This window comes from Sphaeramia orbicularis, chromosome 12 (assembly GCF_902148855.1).
Source record: "Sphaeramia orbicularis chromosome 12, fSphaOr1.1, whole genome shotgun sequence".
NCBI lineage: Eukaryota > Metazoa > Chordata > Actinopteri > Kurtiformes > Apogonidae > Sphaeramia > Sphaeramia orbicularis.
The window spans coordinates 13,208,976-13,224,875 of NC_043968.1; the positions used below are offsets into that span (position 1 = coordinate 13,208,976).

At 35.4% G+C, this 15,900-nt stretch overlaps 1 protein-coding gene across 2 annotated transcripts in view; it reads left to right on the plus strand.

Moving 5' to 3' along the window:
• fibcd1b (fibrinogen C domain containing 1b) overlaps positions 1-15,900 on the plus strand; it is a 336,567-nt gene that overhangs the window by 241,505 nt on the left and 79,162 nt on the right. The window lies entirely within an intron of this gene.

Genomic DNA, 15,900 nt, shown 5'->3' on the forward strand with positions numbered 1-15,900 from the left:
CAACTGAACATTTTAGGGAATCGCCTCGAAGTTTGGACATATTTTCAGTATGGACTACAACCGCTGCTGCTGATAAACAATTATTTCATACTCGGAGAAATATTCATTGGAAGTCTGGACCTTATATGGGCAAATGTTGTGATGTAACTAGTTATAGATGTAACAAATTAAGAAGGAATTAAAACAGATTGTAGAAATCTACCTGATTTTTTTTTTCCAAAATGAATATAAAGATAGCTTTGCAGCACCTGGAGGGTTCAAATTCAAACTTTAGGAACTATTAGGATCCAAATACACAAATAAATGAACCAAAGACGAATAAAAGTGGATTTAGCAAAATATGACTCCTTTAATTATTAAGAACTATTATAAAAATGAAAACTTGCATATTAATTCACGTTACATGAGTACATTAATACGACACATGAAAATACTGAACATGTAACACTTCAACAAAAGCATCCAACATTGACACTTTCTCTAATTCAGAAGTTTTTGTAAAAGAACGGTTCCTGTTTTCCCTTTAATCTGTTCTGTTTTCTGCTCAGAACCTCTCCTGCCTTTGAACTGACTCTCTCTGCTGGTACAGAAGTGGCAGTAAGTCCCAGGTATCTCACTGCGAGTTTGCTTAGGGTTGGAAAAGTCGGTTCATATTCTTGTCACCAGACCGGTACAGACTGAGTGAGCAGAGTTGACTGGCTAAGAAGCGTGACACAGTACACACTTAACCAGGCGGAAGAAGAAGTAGTTTCCAACAATCACATATCATTTGGACCAAATTCTTGATATACATTACCTCGAATGACCAAAGTATCAAAAGTATTGATATTTTGATTTGTAAATAGAAACAAAATGTACTATTGGAGACTGGGGTGCCATAAAGGGGAGGGGGTAAATGTGAGAAATTCATGGGGCCCAGCATTTTTGGGTGGCCCATAGAGCAGTGAAGGGATTTTTTTTTTTTTTTTTTTTGATTGATTAGTAATTTATTTGTCCATTTAAGAAAACATGATATATACATACATACAGTTTGGATTTCTATATTAAACGTGGGAAAAAAGGTGTCGGCAGAAGCAACAGCTTATTTATGCCTACACTATTTACAGAAAGGAAAGTTGCAGAAACAAAACAAAAAAACAAGATGGTGCAGTTTTTAACAATAATATAATAATACAATATAATCTAAGCAAAATCCTAGATTCATACTGATAATTGGCTTAGTTTGTCCAGATATTTTATATTTTTTGAATACCTTAGTTTTAAACATCCTTTTAAATGTAGTGACATATATGCATACCTTTAATTCTTTATCAAGGTTGTTCCAGAATTTTACTTTTCTTGTGCTTTTCTTGTTTTAATTTGTTTTTAGAGCAGGTTTGCTAGTTTTTATTAGTTTTCTGTTTTTTTCTACATGCTAAGTTTTAGTTTAGTTTTAGTATTAATTTTAGTTTTGTCGTATCTTTTATCTTCTTGGCCGTCGTATTCAAATAAATCCCATACAGGACTCTGCTTTCTCCCAACTTTAGTCTGCATGTTTCCAGGTAGAATGCGGACAAGAAGACGATTCTGAACAAGTGACAAGAAGTGACGGACCGTGAAGTGCCGTATGGTGTCGCTAGCTAAAATTGCTAGAGCGAAATAAATCGCTTCCGTACCAAACTGACATTGACAAAGATGAAAACGAAGGGAATTTTATCCATAATTTTTATACGTTTAGTTAGTTTTGTAAATACACAATACAGTTTCAGTTAGTTATCGTTTTTTTCTTTTAATTATAGTTTTTATTTATTCCAGTTAACAAAAATGTTTTTTCAATTCTAGTTTTCGTCATTTTGTTAGTTTTCGTTAACGATACTAACCTTGTTACAGATATACATTTGCCTTTTGCCTTTTTTGAGGGGGTCCAGTGGGCACAGGTTAGAAGTTGTGAAAATTTTATGTAAGATCCGCTGAATAATAGAGGCATAGAAGCAGGGAGTCGGACGTTGAAAGGTTGTCAAGTTTCATTTTCGCTTCACGCCAGCGTTAGTTACATCAGTTATGGACAGCTCCCTGCTCTGACAGATCGACAAGATACTGAATTTTATGAATCACCCACAACGTTTACCTTTCATGGGCCCCACAATTGCTAGCTTCGCCCCAGATCAGAGATATCAATATTTCAGTATCAATCTGCACATCACTAGTATTTTAGTTGTAGTCCATTCAAACCTGACGTATGTGGATCAGCAACATCCCAAAAAAAAAACAAGTGTTCAGAGAACGCAAACCTCTGCCAAGCACCCCGAACAGTGTGCATGTGTGGATGGACTATTTCTTTTTAAATTAAACAGTTTCAAGGTTGTTCCATACAGCAGAAAAAGTGCGGTCAAACATGGTAATACATTTTTATAGGTTTTAAATTTTTATAGTTATAGTTTGATTGAATTAAAAGATTTGAACTACAGGTGTTCACCACAGGGGATCTGTAGTTTGTTTTTTTAAATTTATTTATTCATAATGAAAAATGTGTCATAAATGGGATTTTCAGTGTTAAATTGAAATGTCCACAGTGTCCACATTCCACAGTGGATGTGGACAGTTTTGTGCCAGATACAAGATATTGTTATAAGCTACGGGTGGATCAAATTAGAGGCTAATCGGAGTCGTTTTGATTTTTTTATGAATTTTCAAAAATTGCTCAATGATGAGAGATAGGAAAATTTGAGATTTTGTGACCTTGTTGTGACCTTGAACTTTGTCCTACTTGGCCCAAAATTTAATGGGTTGGTCCCAGGGCCTAGGCCTATCTGTGGGTAAAATTTGGAAAAGATGGTTGTAATAGTTTTCTCGTAAAGTTGCTAACAAACAAACAAACACACAAACAAACACACAAAGCAAAGTGATCACAATACCTCTGGCGGAGGTAAAAAAAAAAAAAACAGGAAGTGGTAGAGGACACCAGGGAAACTTTCATTCAGCTTCTGCGTCCCACGGGGAGGTATCCTCCTCCCTGTACTTTTCTTTCTGTACAAATAAGTGCACCCCTTGGGATATCTGAGATGCCATCATCATACTGTTCCCATGGCCGACGCAGTGCTGCTGCAATGAAATAAGGACTGTGAATCGAGGGAATAACACTTCAGAAGGCCTGAAGTAGAAGACCAACACAGATAAGCAGAGAATGAATTCCCAACATGTTGCTTCAGTTGTACGTGGCCATGGTTGGATGTGTTCTGTCTAATTATTTATCTCAGGTATGGTATCTCCATTCAACAGATCACTGGTCACCTACACCGATCTGCCAGGTTGTTTGTACAATTCCACAAGATTTCCAATTATAACCACAGTCTACAGCATGTGCACCGTGACGCTCCTGTCTTTTCCTGTGGACATTCTTATCACTGTCACCCACAATGTTGTTTTCCATCTGTTCTGGCCTCATCCCTCAGGGAAAATGAGACACATGTAGCCCTTATGGATTGTTTTAATCTAAAAACAAATATGCTAATACAGTTACTCAACTATTTAATAAGCCAGCTGTAGAGGACGTGGACTGAAAATAATCCTTATTAAGTCTTAAAAAAAAAACAAAAAACATAAAACAGCTTCAGCCCAAGGCAGTGAGAAGTGAAAGTGGATAAAATATTGTGAATCGCGTCCCTATTTCTCTGCCAGTTTATGTCATCTCCTACAGCATAAAAAAATGCAAACGATATGCTGGAGGTCAAACTTTTAGTGCAGCAGTTATAGTCTTATTGTTTCATATCAAATGTGGCTTATGGATGTTTCTGATGTTTTAATGAAATTTATGTATATCATGACACAGCTAGCTCACAAAAAAAGAGAACCGGGTGAGTCTACTGGTGACATATCTGAAGGAATATAGTCTAGATTGCATGCATGCATGGTTAAGCTCAATATCAACATCCTCTGATCATTTAATACAGTGTGAATTTTCGTCCGCGCTCATCCTGTGATGATGGCTGGGTAAATGGATCTGCTTTCGTTTCTCGTGCAGCACTCGAATACAGATCACTGTGCATCCAAACAAGCAGACACAGAAACAGTTTGTCACCTCATCAGTACAATAATGTACAGAACCCAACCGCACAACACTGTACCTCGGAACGAATAACATTCACTGTCAGCATTTGAGTCCATGTGCGGCGTTTCGATCGCTATTAAAACCTATGACATTTGATCCATACATGCATATTATTGACTCATTATTGATTACACATGATTTATTCAAACCTATTTGCACAATTTGTACATTCAGTTAGTGTTTATCTGAACATGCAGTGAGTGGCACTTGCAGTATTTATTTTTCTTTTCTCTGCTTTATCACTCTGCATACTTAATAAAGAATGACTGCATTAAAATTCCTTGAATGTTTAAGTAATGTGAGAAATATCGCACTGGTCAATAGTGTATGGATGAATACAGGAAGAGTGGATTCCTATTAAAATGAAGCAGCTGATCTTTTTATCTCCATGTCTCATATTTATATTTTAAATAATAATGTAAATCATTCTAAATAATGCACAATTGAGTCATCCCCCCCCACCCCACTCCCACCCCCTTAAACTATTCGGCTATTCAGATATTCTCTTTTTACTCGGGTTGCCTAGAGCGTGTCATATCACCATATTTTTTGTGATAGTTTCCAGTGGTTTCAGAGCGTCAGGGGCACATAATGGGACCCATGTGTCTTTACTATTCTGCCTGGAAGTTGTCCTCCGTCTGACGAGCGCCTTATTGTGATCTCACATTCTTTGGCTGACTTGCTTATTAAAGATACACTTACAACTGCCCCTGGGAAGCAAACTCGTTTTTTTTTTTTTCCCCTGAATTTTTTCTCTTCAGTCTGTCACTCATATTGCATAAGACTCCTCAGAAAACTGTGGCGTTAACCACTTTACTGCACGTACCGATCACATATAACCCATGAAGACCCAAACATGTACTGTTGACCAAAACTATCGACTGATATAAACTGTTTAATATCTGTTGACCCATAAATCCTATCAGTACATGTAAATAATTGGTGTAAAATGCAGTTTGTCATCTTTTCGTGGTCATCACATATATGACCCATTTGGATGTTAAGAGCAGGGGTGTCAGACTCATTTTAGTTCAGGGGCCACATTCAGCTAAATTTGATCTGAAGTGGGCCGGACCAGTAAAATTATAACACAATAATATATAAATAATATCAACTCCAAACTTTTCTCTATGTTTTAGAGTGAAAAAAGTAAATTTATATAATGAAAAGGTTTACATCTACAAACTATCCTTTCAAAAGATGTGAATAACATGAACAAACTGAAAAAAAATAAGTGTAATTTTAACAATATTCTGCCTCAGTTTATCATTTACACATGTACATTATAACTTACAGATCACAGTGGATCTGCAAACACACAAAACATTCAATAACAGGCAGAATATTGTTAAAATTGTATTTACTTCTCTTAAGACATTTCAGGTTGTTCAAACTTGTTCAGGTTATTCACATTTTTTTTGCAAAATTATAGTTTGTTTTAGCGTAAATACATGAAAATATTTACATTTACAAAGAGAAAAATTTGGAGTTGTTATTATTTATATGTTATTATGATAGTATTTGACTGGTCCTGCTCACTTGAGATTGAATTGGTCTGAATGTGGAACCTGAACTAGAAGGATTGTTAATATCTTAGTGTCATTTTTGCATTTCACAAATTCATCCCAAGGGCCGGTCTGGACCCTTTGGCGGGCCAGATTTGGCCCCCGGGCCGCATGTTTGACCCCTGTGGTTTAGAGGCTCTTATGACTGGTGACAGTGGTGAGGAAAAACTTCCCTTTAACAGCAGAAACCTCGAGCAGACCCAGACTCCTGAAGGATGGCCGTCTGTCTTGGCCAGTTGGGGTTAGAGCGAGGAAGTAAAGGAGGAGAAAAGAGAGAGCGATCGAGATAGAGAGAGACTGGGGGAGATGGGGGAGGTAGGGGGAGACGCATGCACAGATAACTGAACTAGAACGTGTACAGAAAAGTACAATAAACACTATCGTAACTATATGGATAAGTGAATGATGGCAATAAAGGTGGAGAGAGGCAGGACCACAGCAGCAGGTCCAGAGATGATCTTAGGAAAACCTGTGAAGATCCAGGGAAAACCGGTGATGATCCTGGGAAAACCTGTGAGGTGATAAAGCACAGAGACTCCAGGGAAGAAGTCAAGTCAGTAACATGTATTCACTGGGGCGTAGACAGCAGAGATTTAATGAAATGCTTGTTTATAAAAGTGAGTTTTTAAAAGTCGCTTGAAGGCATCTATAGAATCTGATGATCTGATGTGATGGGGAAGACTATTCCAGAGGGTTGGGGCCAGAATTGCAAAAGCACAGTCACCTTTTGTTGAGAAGTTGGAGCGGGGGATGGATAGGAGGTTAATGTTTGATGAACGGAGTGGTTGTGACGGTGAGTAGGGAACTAGGAGGTCAGAAATGTAACGAGGGGCGAGGTTGTGCAGGGCTTTAATCCTTTCATGCATATAAGTCACTACAGTGGACAGATGATGAAAGGGGTTTTGTTGTATATTTATGGATTTGTTATTTTGTGCATCATCCCATACGCTGCAATTCATACCATTACTGTAACTTTGCTGTTCTAGATCAACCTGATTTGCAGTAACATGTTTGAGTGTGAAAAAAAAAAGCTAATTGTTACTAGACTGAAATAAACAGTTTTGTATATATTTTTTAAAGAAAAGTTGTTTGTTTGGTTTTTTTTGCATATTATCTCCATGCAGGTATGTTAAAATGTGAGAAAACATCAGATTAGCAGCATTAAAAATGTTTTTATTTCATAGTTTTCACACAGTGTATCAGTAAATACATGTTTCTTTGCTTCTAAATTTAAACGCATGGTGTCCAGCTGAGTGGACATTTTTGTAATTCCATGAAAAATAGGTTAATAAAAAATCAATTCCATTGTTTTTTTTTTTTTTTTTTCATGCCTAAAGAGGAATAAAAACACTCAGGAAAAAAATCTTGATTAAGGCTCTCATAATTCATGCATGAAAGGGTTAAAAGTAATTAGGAGTATTTTGAAGTGGATGCAGAATTTTATTGGTAGCCAATGTAGGGATGTTAGTGTCAGTATCAACATTTCCTGAAAATTTCATCAAAATCCTTCCTTAACTTTTTGGATTATCTTGCTAACAGACAAAAAGACAAACAGACAAACCCTGATGAAAATATAACCTCCACTGTCCTTGGCAGAGGTAGATTTTACAATAAATGCCAATGAATCAATTCAGAATGATTAACCCTTTCATGCACGAATTATGAGAACCTTAGTCAAGATTTTTTTCTTCAGTGTTTAGCCATGAAAAAAACAATGCGATCGAGTTTTTTTTTCCTATGGAGTTACAAAAATATCCATGCATTTAATTTTTGAAGTAAAGAAACGTGTTTAAAACCCAATATCAGAAAGTGATATGAAAACAATGAAATAAAAACATTTTTAATGCTGCTAATCCGATGTCTTCTCACATTTTAACATATTCTAATGCTAGTAATTACTCACTGCACGGAGATACTATGCAAAAAAAAAAAAAAACCTTCTTGTCTAACAAATAATTTATTTACACTCAAACATGTTACTGCAGATCAGGTTAATCAAGAACAGTAAAGTTACAGTAATGATCTGAATTACAGTGTATGGGATGGTACATAAGCATCCACTGTGTTGGCTGATATGGAACTAAAACAACAAAACCCATTAATATACAAGAGAGCAGCTGGAGAAGAACTGTCCACTGGAGTGGACAGTGCATGAAAGGGTTAAATAAGATATAAAAATGCATTTTGGGAGCTGCCACAGAAGAAGCACTGGGTCTTTATGCGTTAATGTGAGTAGCATATGCGTGTGCTGTAACTGAGCTCTGAGTATTGTAAGCTCTTGTGATTATAGGGAGGTAAGCTGCCACCAAGAATAAAATATTTGCATGTTTGTGTGCAGTTATGTGAAAGTACAGGTGCAGATGGGAGCCAGTCAGAGGGATGACTGTAATTTGGAGAAGGGGCTCTGACAGGATGACTGCATATGTTTCAGTCCAAAGCAACTCAGAGCCTCTTCACATCAAGAGGGTCCCTGAAACGACTGAGGGGACTAACTGCTGTAGAACATTTTTGCCTCAGAGAACAAAGTGTTCAATAAAACAAAAAAAAAAAAAAAAGAGTGAAACATAACCACAGCTTTCACTGGTCATTGCTTTGGAACAATGATGGCAGACACAGACACACGAAAGTCAACCATCAGGACATGGAACACCCCCACACACATCTGCTGCTCTCATGCACAAAAACACAGAGTAGCCTGGTGGGTCTACCGTGTAATTGCCAAACATGTGTATTCCTTTTTCTTCTTCATTCTGTCCGTCCCTCTCCTGCCAACACCCGCTAGTGTCTTTATATCTTTTCTATAGTTGGAGTCATACCCATGTTCCTCAGATCAATGTGAGTCTGTGGCAATTAACTCCCCAGCCTGCAGAACTACTCAGAGCTTAGAGAAGCAGAGGAGCCAAACACAGCAGGAGAGTACATTCATCTTCAGCCTGGAGAGAACACAGCGTCCACACACACACACACACACACACACACACACACACACACCAGTACGAATAATGGGTTTGAGAGAAAAAGCTAGATACGTTGAAAAAGGCCAAAAGTACTTAAAGAGAGCATTTATTCGCTTTAATTGAAAAATGGTTTTTCACATGAATATGGTAAAACCTGCACTTTTATTTAAGACCGTTTCTAAACTTTATAAGCTGGAAAAGTACTGAATCTATTTTTAAAGTATTTGGTGTTAACTCATAAAGACCCAAACAGCCACTGGTGACCAAAACCGTCTGTACCTGTTGAACAACTTAATCCTATCAATACATGGAAATAATTGGTGTAAAATACAGTTTGTCGTCTTTTCACGGTCATCAGATATGACCCGTTTGGATGTTCAGAGGCTCTGTAGTTACCATGGAAACACAGTCATCTTCTACAACATTGATGGAGTTGGATCAATGACAGTGGATACAGACACTTGTTTTATGTTCAGTTAATGATATATGTGGTTGAAAAAGTCACTTTTTCTTTAGTTTTTTTTTCCATATAATAAAATATAGTTTTAACTTCAACAATTTCCCAGGTTGGGATCAATAAAGTCTGTCTGTTTGTCTGTCAGCCTTTTCACTAAATTGTGAAATTCGGAATTGTGTCCAAAATTGCTTTGTGTCAGATAAAACAAAACAATTTAATTTGATTTAATTTAATTTATTTGCACAAAATTAAACAGCAATAGAAAAAAACAGCAACATTCAAACAAGTAACAAAATTGTGCAGGAGAAGTTAGAAGCCAAAAAGAAGGCTTATATGAATGCCTTCCCTGAAATGAACAATACACAAAAAAAAAAAGAATTAAAAGATACAATATAACTGAAATTATAAACTAAAGTAAAAACAATAAAAATGTAATCCACATTACAAGTCATCAAATACAAATTAAGTGATACACAGCCTTACATTGCAACACTTAATTTCTTCACATAAGATGGTGGACATGTTGTCAGATTCAGAAATGTATCATATTTTGGGTTATTGCTTTAAACTGATGACAAGAAGATGATCACATGACAGATTTTCAAAAACTAAATTTACCTTCACTCTATCTATCTATCTATCTATCTATCTATCTATCTATCTATCTTGATCAGAAAATTAAGCATTGGGAAATAATTGATTTATATTGAAAAAACACAAAATACAGAGTATAATATTATAATAAATGGTGATAAATCCATTAAGAATGATTAAATAGATAGAAGCAGAAAAGCACTCGGAGAGCGCAGACCTCCGCCAAGGCAGATCAGTCCCCCCCCCCGTCACTGCCAAAATTTAATAATTTGTTCCTTGTGCCAGTATCAACATTTCCTGAAAATTTCTTCAAAATCCTTCCATAACTTTTTGAGCTATCTCGCTAACAGACAAACAAACAAACAAACAAACAGACAAACGCCGATGAAAACATAACCTCTGTCATCCTTGGCGGGGGAAAATATTGTAATAAATCATGGTTGTCAAACTCATTTTAGTTCAGGGGTCAAATTCAGCCAAATTTGGTCTGAAATGGGCCAGACCAGTAAAATAATAACATAATTATACATAAATAATGTCAAGTCCAAGCTTTCTTTACATGATGAAAATGTTTACATCTATAAACTGTCCTTTAGAACAATATGAATAACATTCCGTCTGTCTATTTCACTGTTTTTCATATAATAAAACACAATTTTATTCTGAGATTTAATGGACATCTATATGATCAGTGTTAGAGCCATAATGCAAATAAGTGGAAAAGAATTTAATTTTGTGAAGTCCAATGCTTAATTTGAATGTTTGAAAGAAATAACTCTTACCTAATTTGTAGTGTTCATCTTAAGTTTAATATTGCTTAATTTTTATCATTTGTATTGTATTATTCTGTTAAAACAGGAAGCTGTGTCAGCCTGTAGGGCACAGGTGTCAAACATATGGCCCGGGGGCCAAATCTGGCCTGCCAAATGATCCAATCTGGCCTGCGGGATGAAAGTGCAAAAATTAACCTGAACAGTCCAGGTTGTCCAAATCATTTGGTTCAGGTTCCACATAGAGACCAATGTGATCTCAAGTAAAAATAACAACACAATAACCCATAAATAATGACGACACATTTTCTTTGTGAACAGTTATGTGGAAAAAATTTCAGTGAAATAAATAACATTACACTGTGAAAATATTAACATTTACAAAACCATTCTTTCACAAAAAAAATACCAACAAATGCATACATAAAAACAAAGATGAACAACTCAAAATGTGGAATTTTAACAATATTCTGCCTGTTAATAAATGTTTTGTGCATTTATGGATCCACTGTGATCTGTAGTTGTGTTAATAATAACAGATGGATTATTGTAGAAATTGTTCAAATTTTAGTTCCAAACTCCAAAATTTTAACAATACTCTGCCTGTTACCAAATGTTTATGTAACATTGTGTGTAATGTACATGTATAAATAATAAGTCGAGGCATAATATTGTAGAAATTGTGCAAATTTTTCAAATGAAATTTCGTTTTTTTTTTCAGGTTTTTCACATCTTTTTTGTAAAATGTAAATATTTTCATAATTTAACTGGGGGGGATTTTGTACTAAAACAATAAGAAAAACTTGGATTTATCATTATTTATAGGTTATTAAGTCATTATTTTACTGGTTTGGCCCGCTTGAGATCAAATTGGGCTAAATATGGCCCCTGAACCAAAATGAGTTTGACACCCCTGCTGTAGGGGGTCAGAGCGCAACAGTCTTTGACCGTGACGACATGGCCCTCATTGATGTCCTGTAATGGATGAAAGATTCTTAATTTTTTGTAATGTTATTCTTGTAATGTGATTCATTTTCTTCAGTAAATAGTTAAAACTTTCAAAGAAGTCTCACATCCATGACTTTAGCTCAAGAACTTTTCAGAATTAAGGAATTTTAAGAAACTGCACCTACAATCAGAAAATTAAGAGAAAAGAAAATACATGATTTATATATGTAAAAAAAAAAAAAACAACACAAAATACAGAGGATAACAATTATAATAAATGGTGAGATTAATTAAGAATGATTGAATAGATAGAAAATAAGTTTAACTCAAGAACTTTTAAGAATTAAGGAATTTTAAGAAACTGCACCTACAATCAGAAAATTAAGAGAAAAGAAAATACATGATTTCTATATATAAAAAAAACCCCACAAAATACAGAGGATAATATTATAATAAATGGTGATAAATCAATTAGGAATGATTAAATAGATAGAAAAATGCATTTGGGAGCTGCCACCAAAAAACATTTATGGGTCTTTATGGGTTAAACTTTTTTTGGGGGGAATTTTTTGTCCAAACGGGATCCTTGAAGCAGCAGGTGTAGTTGGTTGCTAGGAGACAGGGAGTCTAATAAGGGAGTCTAATAATGTTATCACCAGTAAAACTAATAGACCCATGCACCATAATATAAGATTTTATTCTTTTTTTTTTTATTTTTTTATTTTACCAGGCCCACATTTTGGTAGAACCCATTATGCTGTCCTCTCTGAACCTGGAAGCTAGCATGCTAGGCTAACAAGCTTGTACTTTGAGGTGGAGGAAAAGGTTTTCTGACAAACACATTCCTATCTCCGAGTGTATAAATACTGCACATCGTAGCTGTGGGAGACCAGACGCTGTTCTGGTTGAATGGAGTCCTGTGGGAGAAGTCGCTCTGTTCCCTAATTAAAACTGTTTTGTTAATACCAATCAGACGACCTCTGTTAAGATCTTTAACATTGTATCCACAGATGCCAAATTATGCTAACATCTGAAAAGATCTAACATTAATTAAATAATAGTATTGTGGGACTAGTTACAGTTTGATGTGTTTCAACAAATGAGGCTCATTTACAGCAGCTCTATTGAGAGTCCAAGTCCCATTTTCCCTGTTGTGTCCCATGGGACCTTATTTCAGAAAAAAAAAACTGCAATAAAGTCAATGGTGAGAGCTTTTTTTTTTGTCCTGTTTGAATTATAGCATCATTAGTGGCTTTTCCATTGACCCTCAAATTGTGCAACTATAACTTGCGCATAGAAATGTACCTAATGGAAAAATGACAATTTCGCCAAAAGTCTCATTTTTCGATTAAAAGTTTTTGCGCTGGCAAGAGGTGGTTTTTCGGGCGTAGCGCAAATGGTATATCACGCAAAACTGCAATGGAAAGACCTTTTTTCACAACTAGAGTCAGGTGAATTAAAAAAACGGATGTTGATGTATGTTACAACAAGCGAAAAAGAAGAAGAAACATGTTGCGGTATGTGTGGACACACCAGGAAACCCGATCATTTTTTAATTTAGTATGAGATAGGTGGGTAATATATAATACCAATGAATATATCTGTAAATCAACACCATATTTATGTTTGCCGCCATGTTTAGGGAAGGACTTCTCGTGTCATCTAGCGATAATAAATAGACAAATCATTGCATTTGTGATTTAATGGAAAAACCGACATTATGCACTTCTGTTTTTTCGACATTTAGTAAATATCGGTAAAGTTTTGCGCAGATGTCCGATGGAAAAGCGACTTGTGACATCCTGCTACAAAGCCTTGATACGCAGGACATCTCTGACAAGGCTTGTTGGCTTTGCGATTAATGGGAGTTGCCCCTAGGGATGGAAATCGCTAAGAATTTAACGATTCCGATTCCATTATCGATTTTGCTTATTGATCCGATTCCTTATTGATTCTCTTATCGATTCTCATTGGGTGACGGAATAAAAGAGTACAAACGGGTGTGTTTGCATTAACTGTCTTTAATATTTCCATCTGCACAGAAAATTTTACGTTCTTCGCCATGTTTATGGAATGACTTCTCATGTCAACTCGTGATAATAAATAAACAAATCATCGCATTTGTGATTTAATTGAAAAACCAACATTACTTACTTCTGGTTTTTCAACGTTTAGTAAATATCGGTAAAGTTTTGCGCAGATGTCCAATGGAAAAGCGACAGCTTCCACACGTTTGACATAAAAATGAAGTAGACTGTGAAGATACATAAATACAAAGAGAAAGCCACAGTCACTGAAGATGTCTCTGCAGCTGCAACATGACCAAATTGTAGTAATTTTCACCTCTTTTAACACTTGTTTTCACTTTGTTCCAGGGCACTAGCCATTTTGAAGTTGTAGACATGTACGACATGTGATGAGAGATACAGTTCATTCAGCTGTAAACCAACAAAACTAGATGGCTTTTCTTTTACTGTTTTGTCATGAACCATAACTTTTTTTGGCTCATAAAATTATCTTTTAAATTAATAATTATATCCTCCTGAGACCCAGCATGGCATTTTTGTCCTCTGTAGTGGACAAGAGTTTCACAGCTTTAATAAATAAAAAAATTAATTAAAAAAGTCTACTTACGAGGACATTATATTAAAAAAAATAATAATAAAACACAAAAAACTGTATAATGTAATGGCTTTTTGTGCTAGGAAAAATATTCTACAGCACTGGATTTGGGATTAAACCCCCTCAGTTGCAGGGTGACATAGGATACTAACGGAATTAATCCCCTTGGACTTTCTGACCTGTCTCATGCACCACAAGACCAAACGCCTTTGAAAGAATATGGAAACCATTTCTTGACTATATTAAGGTGAATATATCTGCTATAATGACAAGAGCATTTGTATAAAAATTATTTTACTTTATTATTATTTTTCTCTACCCAGCTTCCATTGTATTGAATACTGTACTCTACTTTCATATGTATAGCCTGGAAGGTATGTGTATGTGCATATGTATATGTGTGTGTGCATTTATCAAGGTTCAAGATTCACTTTATTGTCATTACATGTAGTGGTGTATACATGAAACAAAATCAGTACTCAGGTCCAGCAATGTACATGGTAAAATCCTATAAATGAATCCTATATTAAAGATAATAATAATAAAATCTGATAATAACAGTAAAAATCTAAAAAATAATAATGAATAAATATACATAAATGAATACGACAGTGCAGGATTAAAAAAAATTAGCAGCATGTTAAACCAGAATAAAAACAGCAGTGTATTTCAGCAGCAGGATCAACAGTAGCGCATCAGTTTTTTCATGGAGTGGATCAGTTTTATGTGTGTGTATATGCATTTATTTATTTATTTATTTATTTATGTTTTCTGACCACTCCCAGCCTGCGTTTTGTGTTTTCTTTTATTCTTTTGTTTTATGTGTGTGTGTGTTTAAAAAAAGAAAAAACCCAATCAACACATTTATTTAAAAGAAAATGTATCTGACAGAGCTGTTGCATTATGCTGTTTCCAATTAAGGCAGTTATTTATGGCGAAAATGTTTACTTACTGGGTTTCAGGAGGATATGTGAAAATGATGGCACAATTCAAATGGGTTCATATAGTTATTTGTCTCTTCCTTTCTGACCACCGTTCATATTTTTTTCCCATGGGATACATCATAAGGGGCGAGGTGTCGGTTTGTTGTTGAATTTTAAGTAATGCAGGGACTGACGTTGGAATCTTTAATCTGTATAGTTAGACTGTATTTTGACGGAGGTTCATTAAAAGACAGAATAAATTAGTAATTTCACAAAAGTTGCATTTTTTATTTTTTTTTATCTCACTGTCACTGTTGCTTCTGGAAAATCTACACTGTATTTGTCCTACTTTACATGGAAGAGGAGGCTAGCATTAACTCTTAGGCTCTTTTTAAGGACAGACATATGCGAGCTCTTAGTCTCATGACAAAGAACATACCACCCTGTGAATCCTTGACTTCTAACAAACTGTCAGATGTACAAGCACATCCTTGAATGGTTTTTGTCCTCTCATTAATGGCTTTTAAGGTTTTTCACACTTTTACAGATTTTTTTTTTTTTAATTCTATGTCCATGACTCTATTAATGTCAATAATTTCCAAATTAACACATGGGCTTTCTGTGGAAAATTCTAAGCAATATCACTTTAGGTTTTTTTTTTTTTTTGTAATTACACCCCCCCACCCCCACCTGGTCTATTAAAATTAGTGGTGGGCAGCGATTAAAATTTTTAATCGCGATTAATTGCATGGCTTTCTGTGATTAATCACGATTAATTGCATAGTTGTTTGGGGGGGGCGGGACGCATCAACAGCATGTATTGCCTTTCAGTGATATTCCAGACTGGAAGTACTCCGGTGATAAAAATAATTGCACGTCAGTGCTTCCAAACAACTGTGTCCTTCTCAACCCCACCATCTGAAGACATTTAAAATGAAAATGTCCATGTAAAAAACCACTACTTTTACACATGTTTA